This window comes from Bombina bombina, chromosome 2 (assembly GCF_027579735.1).
Source record: "Bombina bombina isolate aBomBom1 chromosome 2, aBomBom1.pri, whole genome shotgun sequence".
NCBI classification, from domain to species: Eukaryota; Metazoa; Chordata; class Amphibia; order Anura; family Bombinatoridae; genus Bombina; species Bombina bombina.
In genome coordinates, this window is record NC_069500.1 from 267,779,134 (window position 1) to 267,792,106 (window position 12,973).

General features: G+C 39.9%; 1 protein-coding gene across 1 annotated transcript in view; it reads left to right on the plus strand.

Annotated features, from left to right (window-relative positions):
- The window catches only part of SLC25A46 (solute carrier family 25 member 46), a 121,313-nt gene that overhangs the window by 51,963 nt on the left and 56,377 nt on the right, over positions 1-12,973 (plus strand). The gene's annotated exons all lie outside the window — the stretch shown is intronic.

A 12,973-nucleotide genomic window follows, 5' to 3' on the forward strand; every position in this document is an offset into this window, starting at 1 on the left:
CGTTGTAAATTGAAACCCAGTTTATACTGTAAGTCAATGGGAAGTGAGGGAGATAGGTTCCAGGCCCCTCTCAAAATTGTCATAAGTTACACCTAATACATTATTTTTAAAGCTTTGAAATTAAAACTTTAAATGCTAAACAGCATTATAAACCTAATAAAATAATCACACAACACAGACTTCACTTGCATTTTTCTGCAAACAGTTTTGTCTATGCATTTCAATCTGGACTGATTTATAGACAGGAAGATCTTGTTCCTTTGAAATCTGCTCGATAGCTCAAGTCTGGTTAAACTGATTAATTTCAGCTTGCTTGGCTTTGCTGCAGCACAAGCAGACAGCTCCACCTACTGGCTATTTTAATAAATGCACTGCTTCTCAATGCTTTTCAATAGCAGTCACATGACTGGGAAAAAAAGGTTGTTATTCTGAAACGGTGTAAATTGAACCGTTGTAAAACGAGGGCCACCTGTATAACAGTGTTGGTTATGCAAAATTGTGGAATGGATAATAAACGGATTATCTGTCTTTTTTTAAACAATAAACAGTTTTAAGTAGACTGTTCCTTTTTTTTTAAAGATGGTAATTGTAATTTTTCAAAGGCATTTAACCAAGTTTTATTTGTGTATATGTATATATGTATGTGTGTGTATGTGTGTATATATATATATATATATATATATATATATATATATATATATTTATTAATTAGGGATGGACCGAAAATGATACCGAAAATTCAGGATGCCCCTTGCCGAAAACCGAAATGATTTTTTTTCTTCTTTTTTTAACTACAGTGTGTGTGTGTGTGGCTGAGAGAGCTTGTAGGCGGGAAAGCTCCAACAAATGGGCGTGGTCACTTGTACCGTAGGGCGTGATCTGCAGTTAAACTGGTGGAGCTGTACAAGGGAGAGCGTGGTTATAACCAGACAACAATACGAGGTGGACATGTGTTTTGTTTTTGGGTGTAGTTATCCGTGCGATGGGCATGGCTGCACCTGATCATCTCTCATCGTTTCTCTGCCTAGTTCCTGGTTTGGGTCTCACACTGACCCGTCAGATTATACAGTATGTCCGGAGCCCCAAATGGAGTCTGCCTATCACCAAAACCACCGGGCTTAGTTTTTTTTTGTATGCACTGTCTGGTGGGTGCTAATTTGTACCAACTGTGTGCAAGCTTGGGGCTTATGCATATATAGTGTGCATGCATATTTGCCTCAAGCGAATAGAATGTCTATGCACAAGAGACTGATGTATAAGCACTGAATATAAAGCTTATACATATTCACTGTGTGTGCTTAGGTCTGTGTCTGATAGTATCAAGTGTTTATAAACATTTTGCTTATCCCCCTTTGAATACTGTATTCAGAACTTTGGTTTCCTTCTTAAAAAAAAAAAAAAAAAAAAGGGCACTGCTGGTTTCAAATATCATTATGTCATGGTACTTATGTGTGTGCTCTGTATATCATGCCAGTGCTGTGCTGCTCACCTTATGCTAAGGATAGACATGTAACTCAATAGAACAGGGGAGGGCTGTACATTTTTTTAGCCATTTTGGTCCTCTTTGGGCCAAAATTGGAATTGCACATTTTCGGCAGCCCAAATTTTGGTGCATCACTAGTATTATTCTTTATTTAGTTCTGTATAACAGAATCAGATTTAACCGTTTTTTTTTTTGTTTGTTTTTACCAATTATCAAAATAAAGTATAGTCCTACCTAGAAAACTATTATTGTATGCAAATATATATATATATATATATATATATATATATATATATATATATATATATATATTATATATATATATATATATATATATATATATATATATATATATATATATATAGCTTTGAAAAAAAAAATGCTGAAAAAAAAAATTGCAATATGTTTTTTTTTAAAGCTTATAAAAAATATATTTCTCCAACATAGGTGTGTCCGGTCCACGGCGTCATCCTTACTTGTGGGATATTCTCTTCCCCAACAGGAAATGGCAAAGAGCCCAGCAAAGCTGGTCACATGATCCCTCCTAGGCTCCGCCTTCCCCAGTCATTCTCTTTGCCGTTGTACAGGCAACATCTCCACGGAGATGGCTTAGAGTTTTTTGGTGTTTAAATGTAGTTTTTATTCTTCAATCAAGAGTTTGTTATTTTAAAATAGTGCTGGTATGTACTATTTACTCTGAAACAGAAAAGAGATGAAGATTTCTGTTTGTAAGAGGAAAATGATTTTAGCAACCGTTACTAAAATCGATGGCTGTTTCCACACAGGACTGTTGAGAGGAATTAACTTCAGTTGGGGGAAACAGTGAGCAGACTTTTGCTGCTTGAGGTATGACACATTTCTAACAAGACTTGGTAATGCTGGAAGCTGTCATTTTCCCTATGGGATCCGGTAAGCCATTTTTATTAAATAAGAATAAAGGGCTTCACAAGGGCTTTAAAGACTGGTAGACATTTTCTGGGCTAAAACGATTGATATATAAGCATTTTTAATACTTCATAGTTTTGAGGAGTTATTTTATTCTTGGGAATTATGTAAAATAACCGGCAGGCACTATATTGGACACCTTTTTGGTGTTGTTTTTGGGAAGCAAGACATGCAGATGCATGTGTGAGGAGCTCAGATACATAGAAAAAGCTTACTGAAGGCGTCATTTGGTATCGTATTCCCCTTTGGGCTTGGTTGGGTCTCAGCAAAGCAGATACCAGGGACTGTATAGGGGTTAAATATAAAAACGGCTCCGGTTCCGTTATTTTAAGGGTTAAAGCTTTCAAATTTGGTGTGCAATACTTTTAAGGCTTTAAGACACTGTGGTGAAATTTTGGTGAATTTTGAACAATTCCTTCATACTTTTTCACATTTTCAGTAATAAAGTGTGTTCAGTTTAAAATTTAAAGTGACAGTAACGGTTTTATTTTAAAACGTTTTTTGTACTTTGTTATCAAGTTTATGCCTGTTTAACATGTCTGAACTATCAGATAGACTATGTTCTGTATGTGGGGAAGCCAAGGTTCCTTCTCATTTAAATAGATGTGATTTATGTGACACAAAATTTAGAGAAAATGATGCCCAAGATGATTCTTCAAGTGAGGGGAGTAAGCATGGTACTGCATCATCCCCTCCTTCGTCTACGCCAGTCTTGCCCACACAGGAGGCCCCTAGTACATCTAGTGCGCCAATACTCCTTACTATGCAACAATTAACGGCTGTAATGGATAATTCTATCAAAAACATTTTAGCCAAAATGCCCACCTTATCAGCGAAAGCGCGACTGCTCTGTTTTAGAAATACTGAAGAGCATGAGGACGCTGATGATATTGGTTCTGAAGTGCCCCTACACCAGTCTGAGGGGGCCAGGGAGGTTTTGTCTGAGGGAGAAATTTCAGATTCAGGGAAAATTTCTCAACAAGCTGAACCTGATGTGATTACATTCAAATTTAAATTGGAACATCTCCGCGCTCTGCTTAAGGAGGTGTTATCTACTCTGGATGATTGTGAGAATTTGGTCATTCCAGAGAAATTATGTAAGATGGACAAGTTCCTAGAGGTCCCGGGGCCCCCCGAAGCTTTTCCTATACCCAAGCGGGGTGGCGGACATTGTAAACAAAGAATGGGAAAGGCCCGGCATACCTTTTGTCCCTCCCCCTATATTTAAGAAATTGTTTCCTATGGTCGACCCCAGAAAGGACTTATGGCAGACAGTCCCCAAGGTCGAGGGGGCGGTTTCTACTCTAAACAAACGCACTACTATCCCTATAGAAGATAGTTGTGCTTTCAAAGATCCTATGGATAAAAAATTAGAGGGTTTGCTTAAAAAGATGTTTGTTCAGCAAGGTTACCTTCTACAACCAATTTCATGCATGGTTCCTGTCACTACAGCAGCGTGTTTCTGGTTCGATGAACTAGAAAAGGTCGCTCAATAAAGATTCTTCTTATGAGGAGATTATGGACAGAATTCATGCTCTCAAATTGGCTAACTCTTTTCCTTTAGACGCCACTTTGCAATTGGCTAGATTAGCGGCGAAAAATTCAGGGTTTGCTATTGTGGCGCGCAGAGCGCTTTGGCTAAAATCTTGGTCAGCGGATGCGTCTTCCAAGAACAAATTGCTTAACATACCTTTCAAGGGGAAAACGCTGTTTGGCCCTGACTTGAAAGAGATTATTTCTGATATCACTGGGGGTAAGGGCCACGCCCTTCCTCAGGATAGGTCTTTCAAGGCTAAAAATAAACCACATTTTCGTCCCTTTCGCAGAAACGGACCAGCCCCAAGTGCTACATCCTCTAAGCAAGAGGGTAATACTTCTCAAACCAAGCCAGCCTGGAGGCCAATGCAAGGCTGGAACAAAGGTAAGCAGGCCAAGAAACCTGCCACTGCTACCAAGACAGCATGAGATGTTGGCCCCCGATCCGGGACCGGATCTGGTGGGGGGCAGACTTTCTCTCTTCGCTCAGGCTTGGGCAAGAGATGTTCTGGATCCTTGGGCGCTAGAAATAGTCTCCCAAGGTTATCTTCTGGAATTCAAGGAGCTACCCCCAAGGGGGAGGTTCCACAGGTCTCAATTGTCTTCAGACCACATAAAAAGACAGGCATTCTTACATTGTGTAGAAGACCTGTTAAAAATGGGAGTGATTCATCCTGTTCCATTAGGAGAACAAGGGATGGGATTCTACTCCAATCTGTTCATAGTTCCCAAAAAAAGAGGGAACATTCAGACCAATCTTAGATCTCAAGATCCTAAACAAGTTTCTCAAGGTTCCATCGTTCAAAATGGAAACCATTCGGACAATTCTTCCTTCCATCCAGGAAGGTCAATTCATGACCACGGTGGATTTAAAGGATGCGTATCTACATATTCCTATCCACAAGGAACATCATCGGTTCCTAAGGTTCGCCCTTCTGGACAAGCATTACCAGTTTGTGGCACTTCCATTCGGATTAGCCACTGCTCCAAGAATTTTCACAAAGGTACTAGGGTCCCTTCTAGCGGTGCTACGACCAAGGGGCATTGCAGTAGTACCTTACTTGGACGACATACTGATTCAAGCGTCGTCCCTACCACAAGCAAAGGCTCATACGGACATTGTCCTGGCCTTTCTCAGATCTCACGGGTGGAAAGTGAACGTAGAAAAAAGTTCTCTATCTCCGTCAACAAGAGTTCCCTTCTTGGGAACAATAATAGACTCCTTAGAAATGAGGATTTTTCTGACAGAGGCCAGAAAATCAAAACTTCTAAGCTCTTGTCAAGTACTTCATTCTGTTCCTCTTCCTTCCATAGCGCAGTGCATGGAAGTAATAGGTTTGATGGTCGCGGCAATGGACATAGTTCCTTTTGCGCGAATTCATCTGAGACCATTACAACTGTGCATGCTCAGTCAGGTGGAATGGGGATTATACAGACTTGTCTCCGACGATACAAGTAGATCAGAGGACCAGAGATTCACTCCGTTGGTGGCTGACCCTGGACAACCTGTCACAGGGGATGAGCTTCCGCAGACCAGAGTGGGTCATTGTCACGACCGACGCCAGTCTGGTGGGCTGGGGCGCGGTCTGGGAACCCTGAAAGCTCAGGGTCTTTGGTCTCGGGAAGAATCTCTTCTCCCGATAAATATTCTGGAACTGAGAGCGATATTCAATGCTCTCAAGGCTTGGCCTCAGCTAGCAAAGGCCAAATTCATACGGTTTCAATCAGACAACATGACGACTGTTGCGTATATCAACCATCAGGGGGGAACAAGGAGTTCCCTGGCGATGGAAGAAGTGACCAAAATCATTCAATGGGCGGAGACTCACTCCTGCCACTTGTCTGCAATCCACATCCCAGGAGTGGAAAATTGGGAAGCGGATTTTCTGAGTCGTCAGACATTTCATCCGGGGGAGTGGGAACTCCATCCGGAAATCTTTGCCCAAATTACTCAATTGTGGGGCATTCCAGACATGGATCTGATGGCCTCTCGTCAGAACTTCAAGGTTCCCTGCTACGGGTCCAGATCCAGGGATCCCAAGGCGACTCTAGTAGATGCACTAGTAGCACCTTGGACCTTCAACCTAGCTTATGTATTCCCACCGTTTCCTCTCATCCCCAGGCTGGTAGCCAGGATCAATCAGGAGAGGGCATCGGTGATCTTGATAGCTCCTGCGTGGCCACGCAGGACTTGGTATGCAGACCTGGTGAATATGTCATCGGCTCCACCATGGAAGCTACCTTTGAGACAGGACCTTCTTGTTCAAGGTCCGTTCGAACATCCGAATCTGGCCTCACTCCAACTGACTGCTTGGAGATTGAACGCTTGATTTTATCAAAGCGAGGGTTCTCAGATTCTGTCATTGATACTCTTGTTCAGGCCAGAAAGCCTGTAACTAGAAAAATCTACCATAAAATATGGAAAAAATATATCTGTTGGTGTGTATCTAAAGGATTCCCATGGAACAAGATAAAATTCCTAAGATTCTATCCTTTCTTCAAGAAGGTTTGGAGAAAGGATTATCTGCAAGTTCTTTGAAGGGACAGATTTCTGCTTTATCTGTTTTACTTCACAAAAAGCTGGCGGCTGTGCCAGATGTTCAAGCTTTTGTTCAGGCTCTGGTTAGAATCAAGCCTGTTTACAAACCTTTGACTCCTCCTTGGAGTCTCAATTTAGTTCTTTCAGTTCTTCAGGGGGTTCCGTTTGAACCCTTACATTCCGTAGATATTAAGTTATTATCTTGGAAAGTTTTGTTTTTGGTTGCAATTTCTTCTGCTAGAAGAGTTTCAGAGTTATCTGCTCTGCAGTGTTCTCCTCCTTATCTGGTGTTCCATGCAGATAAGGTGGTTTTGCGTACTAAACCTGGTTTTCTTCCGAAAGTTGTTTCTAACAAAAACATTAACCAGGAGATAGTCGTGCCTTCTTTGTGTCCGAATCCAGTTTCAAAGAAGGAACGTTTGTTGCACAATTTGGATGTAGTTCGTGCTCTAAAATTCTATTTAGATGCTACAAAGGATTTCAGACAAACATCTTCCTTGTTTGTTGTTTATTCTGTTAAAAGGAGAGGTCAAAAAGCAACTTCTACCTCTCTCTCTTTTTGGCTTAAAAGCATCATCAGATTGGCTTATGAGACTGCCGGACGGCAGCCTCCTGAAAGAATCACAGCTCATTCCACTAGGGCTGTGGCTTCCACATGGGCCCTTCAAGAACGAGGCTTCTGTTGATCAGATATGTAAGGCAGCGACTTGGTCTTCACTGCACACTTTTACCAAATTTTACAAATTTGATACTTTTGCTTCTTCTGAGGCTATTTTTGGGAGAAAGGTTTTGCAAACCGTGGTGCCTTCCATCTAGGTGACCTGATTTGCTCCCTCCCATCATCCGTGTCCTATAGCTTTGGTATTGGTTCCCACAAGTAAGGATGACGCCGTGGACCGGACACACCTATGTTGGAGAAAACAGAATTTATGTTTACCTGATAAATTACTTTTCTTTCATGTAATTAACAAGAGTCCATGAGCTAGTGACGTATGGGATATACATTCCTACCAGGAGGGGCAAAGTTTCCCAAACCTTAAAATGCCTATAAATACACCCCTCACCACACCCACAAATCAGTTTTACAAACTTTGCCTCCAAGGGAGGTGGTGAAGTAAGTTTGTGCTAGATTCTACGTTGATATGCGCTCCGCAGCAAGTTGGAGCCCGGTTTTCCTCTCAGCGTGCAGTGAATGTCAGAGGGATGTGAGGAGAGTATTGCCTATTGAATGCAGTGATCTCCTTCTATGGGGTCTATTTCATAAGGTTCTCTGTTATCGGTCGTAGAGATTCATCTCTTACCTCCCTTTTCAGATCGACGATATACTCTTATATTTACCATTTCCTCTACTGATTCTCGTTTCAGTACTGGTTTGGCTTTCTACAATCATGTAGATGAGTGTCCTGGGGTAAGTAAGTCTTATTTTCTGTGACACTCTAAGCTATGGTTGGGCACTTTATTCATAAAGTTCTAAATATATGTATTCAAACATTTATTTGCCTTGACTCAGAATGTTCAACTTTCCTTATTTCCAGACAGTCAGTTTCATATTTGGGATTATGCTTTAAATTATCATATTTTGTCTTACCTCAAAAATTTGACTTTTTTCCCTGTGGGCTGTTAGGCTCGCGGGGGCTGAAAATGCTTCATTTTATTGCGTCATTTTTGGCGCAGATTTTTTTGGCGCAAAAATTCATTTCCGTTTCCGGCGTCATACGTGTCGCCGGAAGTTGCGTCATATTTTGACGTTATTTTGCGCCAAAAATGTCGGCGTTCCGGATGTGGCGTCATTTTTGGCGCCAAAAGCATTTAGGCGCCAAATAATGTGGGCGTCTTATTTGGCGCCAAAAAATATGGGCGTCGCTTTTGTCTCCACATTATTTCAGTCTCATTTTCATTTGCTTCTGGTTGCTAGAAGCTTGATGTTTGGCATTTTTTTTCCCATTCCTGAAACTGTCTTATAAGGAATTTGATCTATTTTGCTTTATATGTTGTTTTTTCTCTTACATATTGCAAGATGTCTCACGTTGCATCTGAGCCAGAAGATACTACAGGAAAACCACTGCCTGCTGGATCTACCAAAGCTAAGTGTATCTGCTGTAAACTTTTGGTAGCTATTTCTCCAGCTGTTGTTTGTAATAATTGTCATGACAAACTTGTTAAAGCAGATAATATTTCCTTTAGTGATGTACCATTGCCTGTTGCAGTTCCCTCAACATCTAAGGTGCAGAATGTTCCTGATAACATAAGAGATTTTGTTTCTGAATCCATAAAGAAGGCTTTGTCTGTTATTTCTCCTTCTAGTAAACGTAAAAAGTCTTTTAAATCTTCTCTCTCTACAGATGAATTTTTAAATGAACACCATCATTCTGATTCTTTGGACTCTTCTGGTTCAGAGGATTCTGTCTCAGAGATTGATGCTGATAAATCTTCATATTTATTTAAGATGGAATTTATTCGCTCTTTACTTAAAGAAGTACTAATTGCTTTAGAAATAGAGGATTCTAGTCCTCTTGATACTAATTCTATACGTTTGGATAAGGTTTTTTAAAGCTCCTGCGGTTATTCCAGAAGTCTTTCCTGTTCCTAATGCTATTTCTGCAGTAATTGCTAAGGAATGGGATAAATTGGGTAATTCATTTACTCCTTCTAAACGTTTTAAGCAATTATATCCTGTTCCGCCTGACAGGTTAGAATTTTGGGACAAAATCCCTAAAGTTGATGGGGCTATTTCTACCCTTGCTAAACGTACTACCATTCCTACGTCAGATGGTACCTCGTTTAAGGATCCTTTAGATAGAAAAATTGAATCTTTTCTAAGAAAAGCTTATCTATGTTCAGGTAATCTTCTTAGACCTGCTATATCATTGGCTGATGTTGCTGCAGCTTCAACTTTTTGGTTGGAAACTCTAGCGCAACAAGTAACAAATCGTGATTCTCATGATATTATTATTCTTCTCCAGCATGCTAATAATTTCATCTGTGATGCCATTTTTTATATTATTAGAGTTGATGTTAGATTTATGTCTCTGGCTATCTTAGCCAGAAGAGCTTTATGGCTTAAGACTTGGAATGCTGATATGGCTTCTAAATCAACTCTACTTTCCATTTCTTTCCAGGGAAACAAATTATTTGGTTCTCAGTTGGATTCTATTATTTCAACTGTTACTGGTGGGAAAGGAACTTTTTTACCACAGGATAAAAAGTCTAAAGGTAAAAACAGGGCTAACAATCGTTTTCGTTCCTTTCGTTTCAACAAAGAACAAAAGCCTGATCCTTCGTCCTCAGGAGCAGTTTCAGTTTGGAAACCATCTCCAGTCTGGAATAAATCCAAGCCTGCTAGAAAGGCAAAGCCTGCTTCTAAGTTCACATGAAGGTACGGTCCTCATTCCAGTTCAGCTGGTAGGGGGCAGGTTACGTTTTTTCAAAGTCAATTTCTCCTCCTTGGAGTTTGAATTTGGTTCTGGGAGCTCTTCAAGCTCCTCCGTTTGAACCTATGCATTCATTGGACATTAAATTACTTTCTTGGAAAGTTTTGTTCCTTTTGGCCATCTCTTCTGCTAGAAGAGTTTCTGAATTATCTGCTCTTTCGTGTGAGTCTCCTTTTCTGATTTTTCATCAGGATAAGGCGGTGTTGCGAACTTCTTTTCAATTTTTACCTAAAGTTGTGAATTCCAACAACATTAGTAGAGAAATTGTGGTTCCTTCATTATGTCCTAATCCTAAGAATTCTAAGGAGAAATCATTGCATTCTTTGGATGTTGTTAGAGCTTTGAAATATTATGTTGAAGCTACGAAATCTTTCCGTAAGACTTCTAGTCTATTTGTTATCTTTTCCGGTTCTAAGAAAGGCCAGAAAGCTTCTGCCATTTCTTTGGCATCTTGGTTGAAATCTTTAATTCATCTTGCCTATGTTGAGTCGGGTAAAACTCCGCCTCAAAGAATTACAGCTCATTCTACTAGGTCAGTATCTACTTCCTGGGCGTTTAGGAATGAAGCTTCGGTTGACCAGATCTGCAAAGCAGCAACTTGGTCTTCTTTGCATACTTTTACTAAATTCTACCATTTTGATGTATTTTCTTCTTCTGAAGCAGTTTTTGGTAGAAAAGTTCTTCAGGCAGCGGTTTCAGTTTGAATCTTCTGCTTATGTTTTTTGTTAAACTTTATTTTGGGTGTGGATTATTTTCAGCAGGAATTGGCTGTCTTTATTTTATCCCTCCCTCTCTAGTGACTCTTGTGTGGAAAGATCCACATCTTGGGTAGTCATTATCCCATACGTCACTAGCTCATGGACTCTTGTTAATTACATGAAAGAAAACATAATTTATGTAAGAACTTACCTGATAAATTCATTTCTTTCATATTAACAAGAGTCCATGAGGCCCACCCTTTTTTGTGGTGGTTATGATTTTTTTTTGTATAAAGCACAATTATTCCAATTCCTTATTTTATATGCTTCGCACTTTTTCTTATCACCCCACTTCTTGGCTATTCGTTAAACTGATTTGTGGGTGTGGTGAGGGGTGTATTTATAGGCATTTTAAGGTTTGGGAAACTTTGCCCCTCCTGGTAGGAATGTATATCCCATACGTCACTAGCTCATGGACTCTTGTTAATATGAAAGAAATGAATTTATCAGGTAAGTTCTTACATAAATTATGTTTCTCCAACGGTGTGTCCGGTCCACGGCCCGCCCTGGTTTTTTAATCAGGTCTGATATTTTATTTTCTTTAACTACAGTCACCACGGTATCATATCATTTCTCCTATGCAAATATTCCTCCTTTACGTCGGTCGAATGACTGGGGAAGGCGGAGCCTAGGAGGGATCATGTGACCAGCTTTGCTGGGCTCTTTGCCATTTCCTGTTGGGGAAGAGAATATCCCACAAGTAAGGATGACGCCGTGGACCGGACACACCGTTGGAGAAAGTAATTTATCAGGTAAACAAAAATTCTGTTTTTTGCCCATATGAGAGGTGAAGCCCTGCCTCGCCTGCCTCTAGTGACTGCACATCACTGTGTGTATGTTAAAAAAGAGAGACTATGAGAAAGTAATATTGTACATATCTCGGAACATAAAGGGATTTTAGCACATCATCTCATAAATCATGTCACCACATGTTAAGTAAGCAATTTTCTTTTATTTTAATATCGGATATGTGACTCTCCACATGGGTGCCTCCACCAGAAGTGGATACCAGTACACAGTAGTAGTATTTGTAAAAAAAAAAAAAGTGTCTGTACGACACACAATTAAAAACATGGCCAGCTCACTTCTAAAATGTTAAGAAGCAAAAATGTAGGGCATCTGCAACACCTCTACCAGAGGGTGGCGCCACTATTAGTAGGAATCTGCCACCTTAGTAATCCACATGAGGATCTATGCAGTGCAAAAATACTATTTGGAAGCACACAGTACAGATTTTAATAACATTGCTCATACATAAAGCATCAATAACCTATTGATTTACAACAACTCTGCCAAAGGATAACACCACAATTCAAGGCGGCTATCTGTTATCATGGGTAATTTATAAGTATCTTTGTTCATTTAAAATAACACAGTTCAGATGCGTATAAATAGGCTGACCATATTGCCGCTTTAAAAAGGGACACATGAAAAATACATGTCAGGGCTATTTTCAGGCCTGTTTAAAGAAATGTTTTGTATAAGAACCCTGACGTATGTATTTTTCATATGGGTCCCTTTTTAAAGCGGCAATATGGTCACCCTAATTATAAATGACTTGGGCACTAGGCACTGCTGTAGGCTTAACATCCGTTTCACCACGCAAGGAAACAAGTAATACATTTCCTAAGGGCATATAGATTGCTTAGCCCTTCAACAGTACTTCGAACTGAAATGTTACGCATACAATATGTGGATGACGTGTTTGTCCTTTGGAAGGGCACATCTTACTCACTTAAAGCATTTGTAGTTGTATTGAACAAGAATGACCTTATCTTTTTGACGTATGATTATAGTGACTCCGAATTGTCTTTTCTTGACGTAAAATAAGAAAAGGGAATAAATTGGTAACTGAAATCTTCCAAAAAGACAGCAACAAATAATTTGTTGCTAGCCTCTAGCCATCACGCCCAGTTACTAATTAGAGGTATCCCGGTTGGACAATTTTTGCGTCTACGAAGAAATTGTTAAAGCTCGAACAAATTTTAAATCCATTCTACTGAAAATGGTTAACAGGTTTCGTGCTAGAGGTTACTGCAAAAGGAATCTAAATTTTGCAATGAATAGAGCACGAAAAGCAGATAGGGATTCCCTTCTTTACAGCAAAAAAGAAAATAAAGTAGATAACACAATAAGATTTTTGACACAATATAATAGTATTTGGAATCAGATTACAAAGATTCTAATAGAGAAATGGAAATTTCTGATGACAGATGGTAATATAAAGGAAGTGGAATAGAAGTACCTTCCTTGTAGCATGCAGGGCTCCTAATCTAAAAGA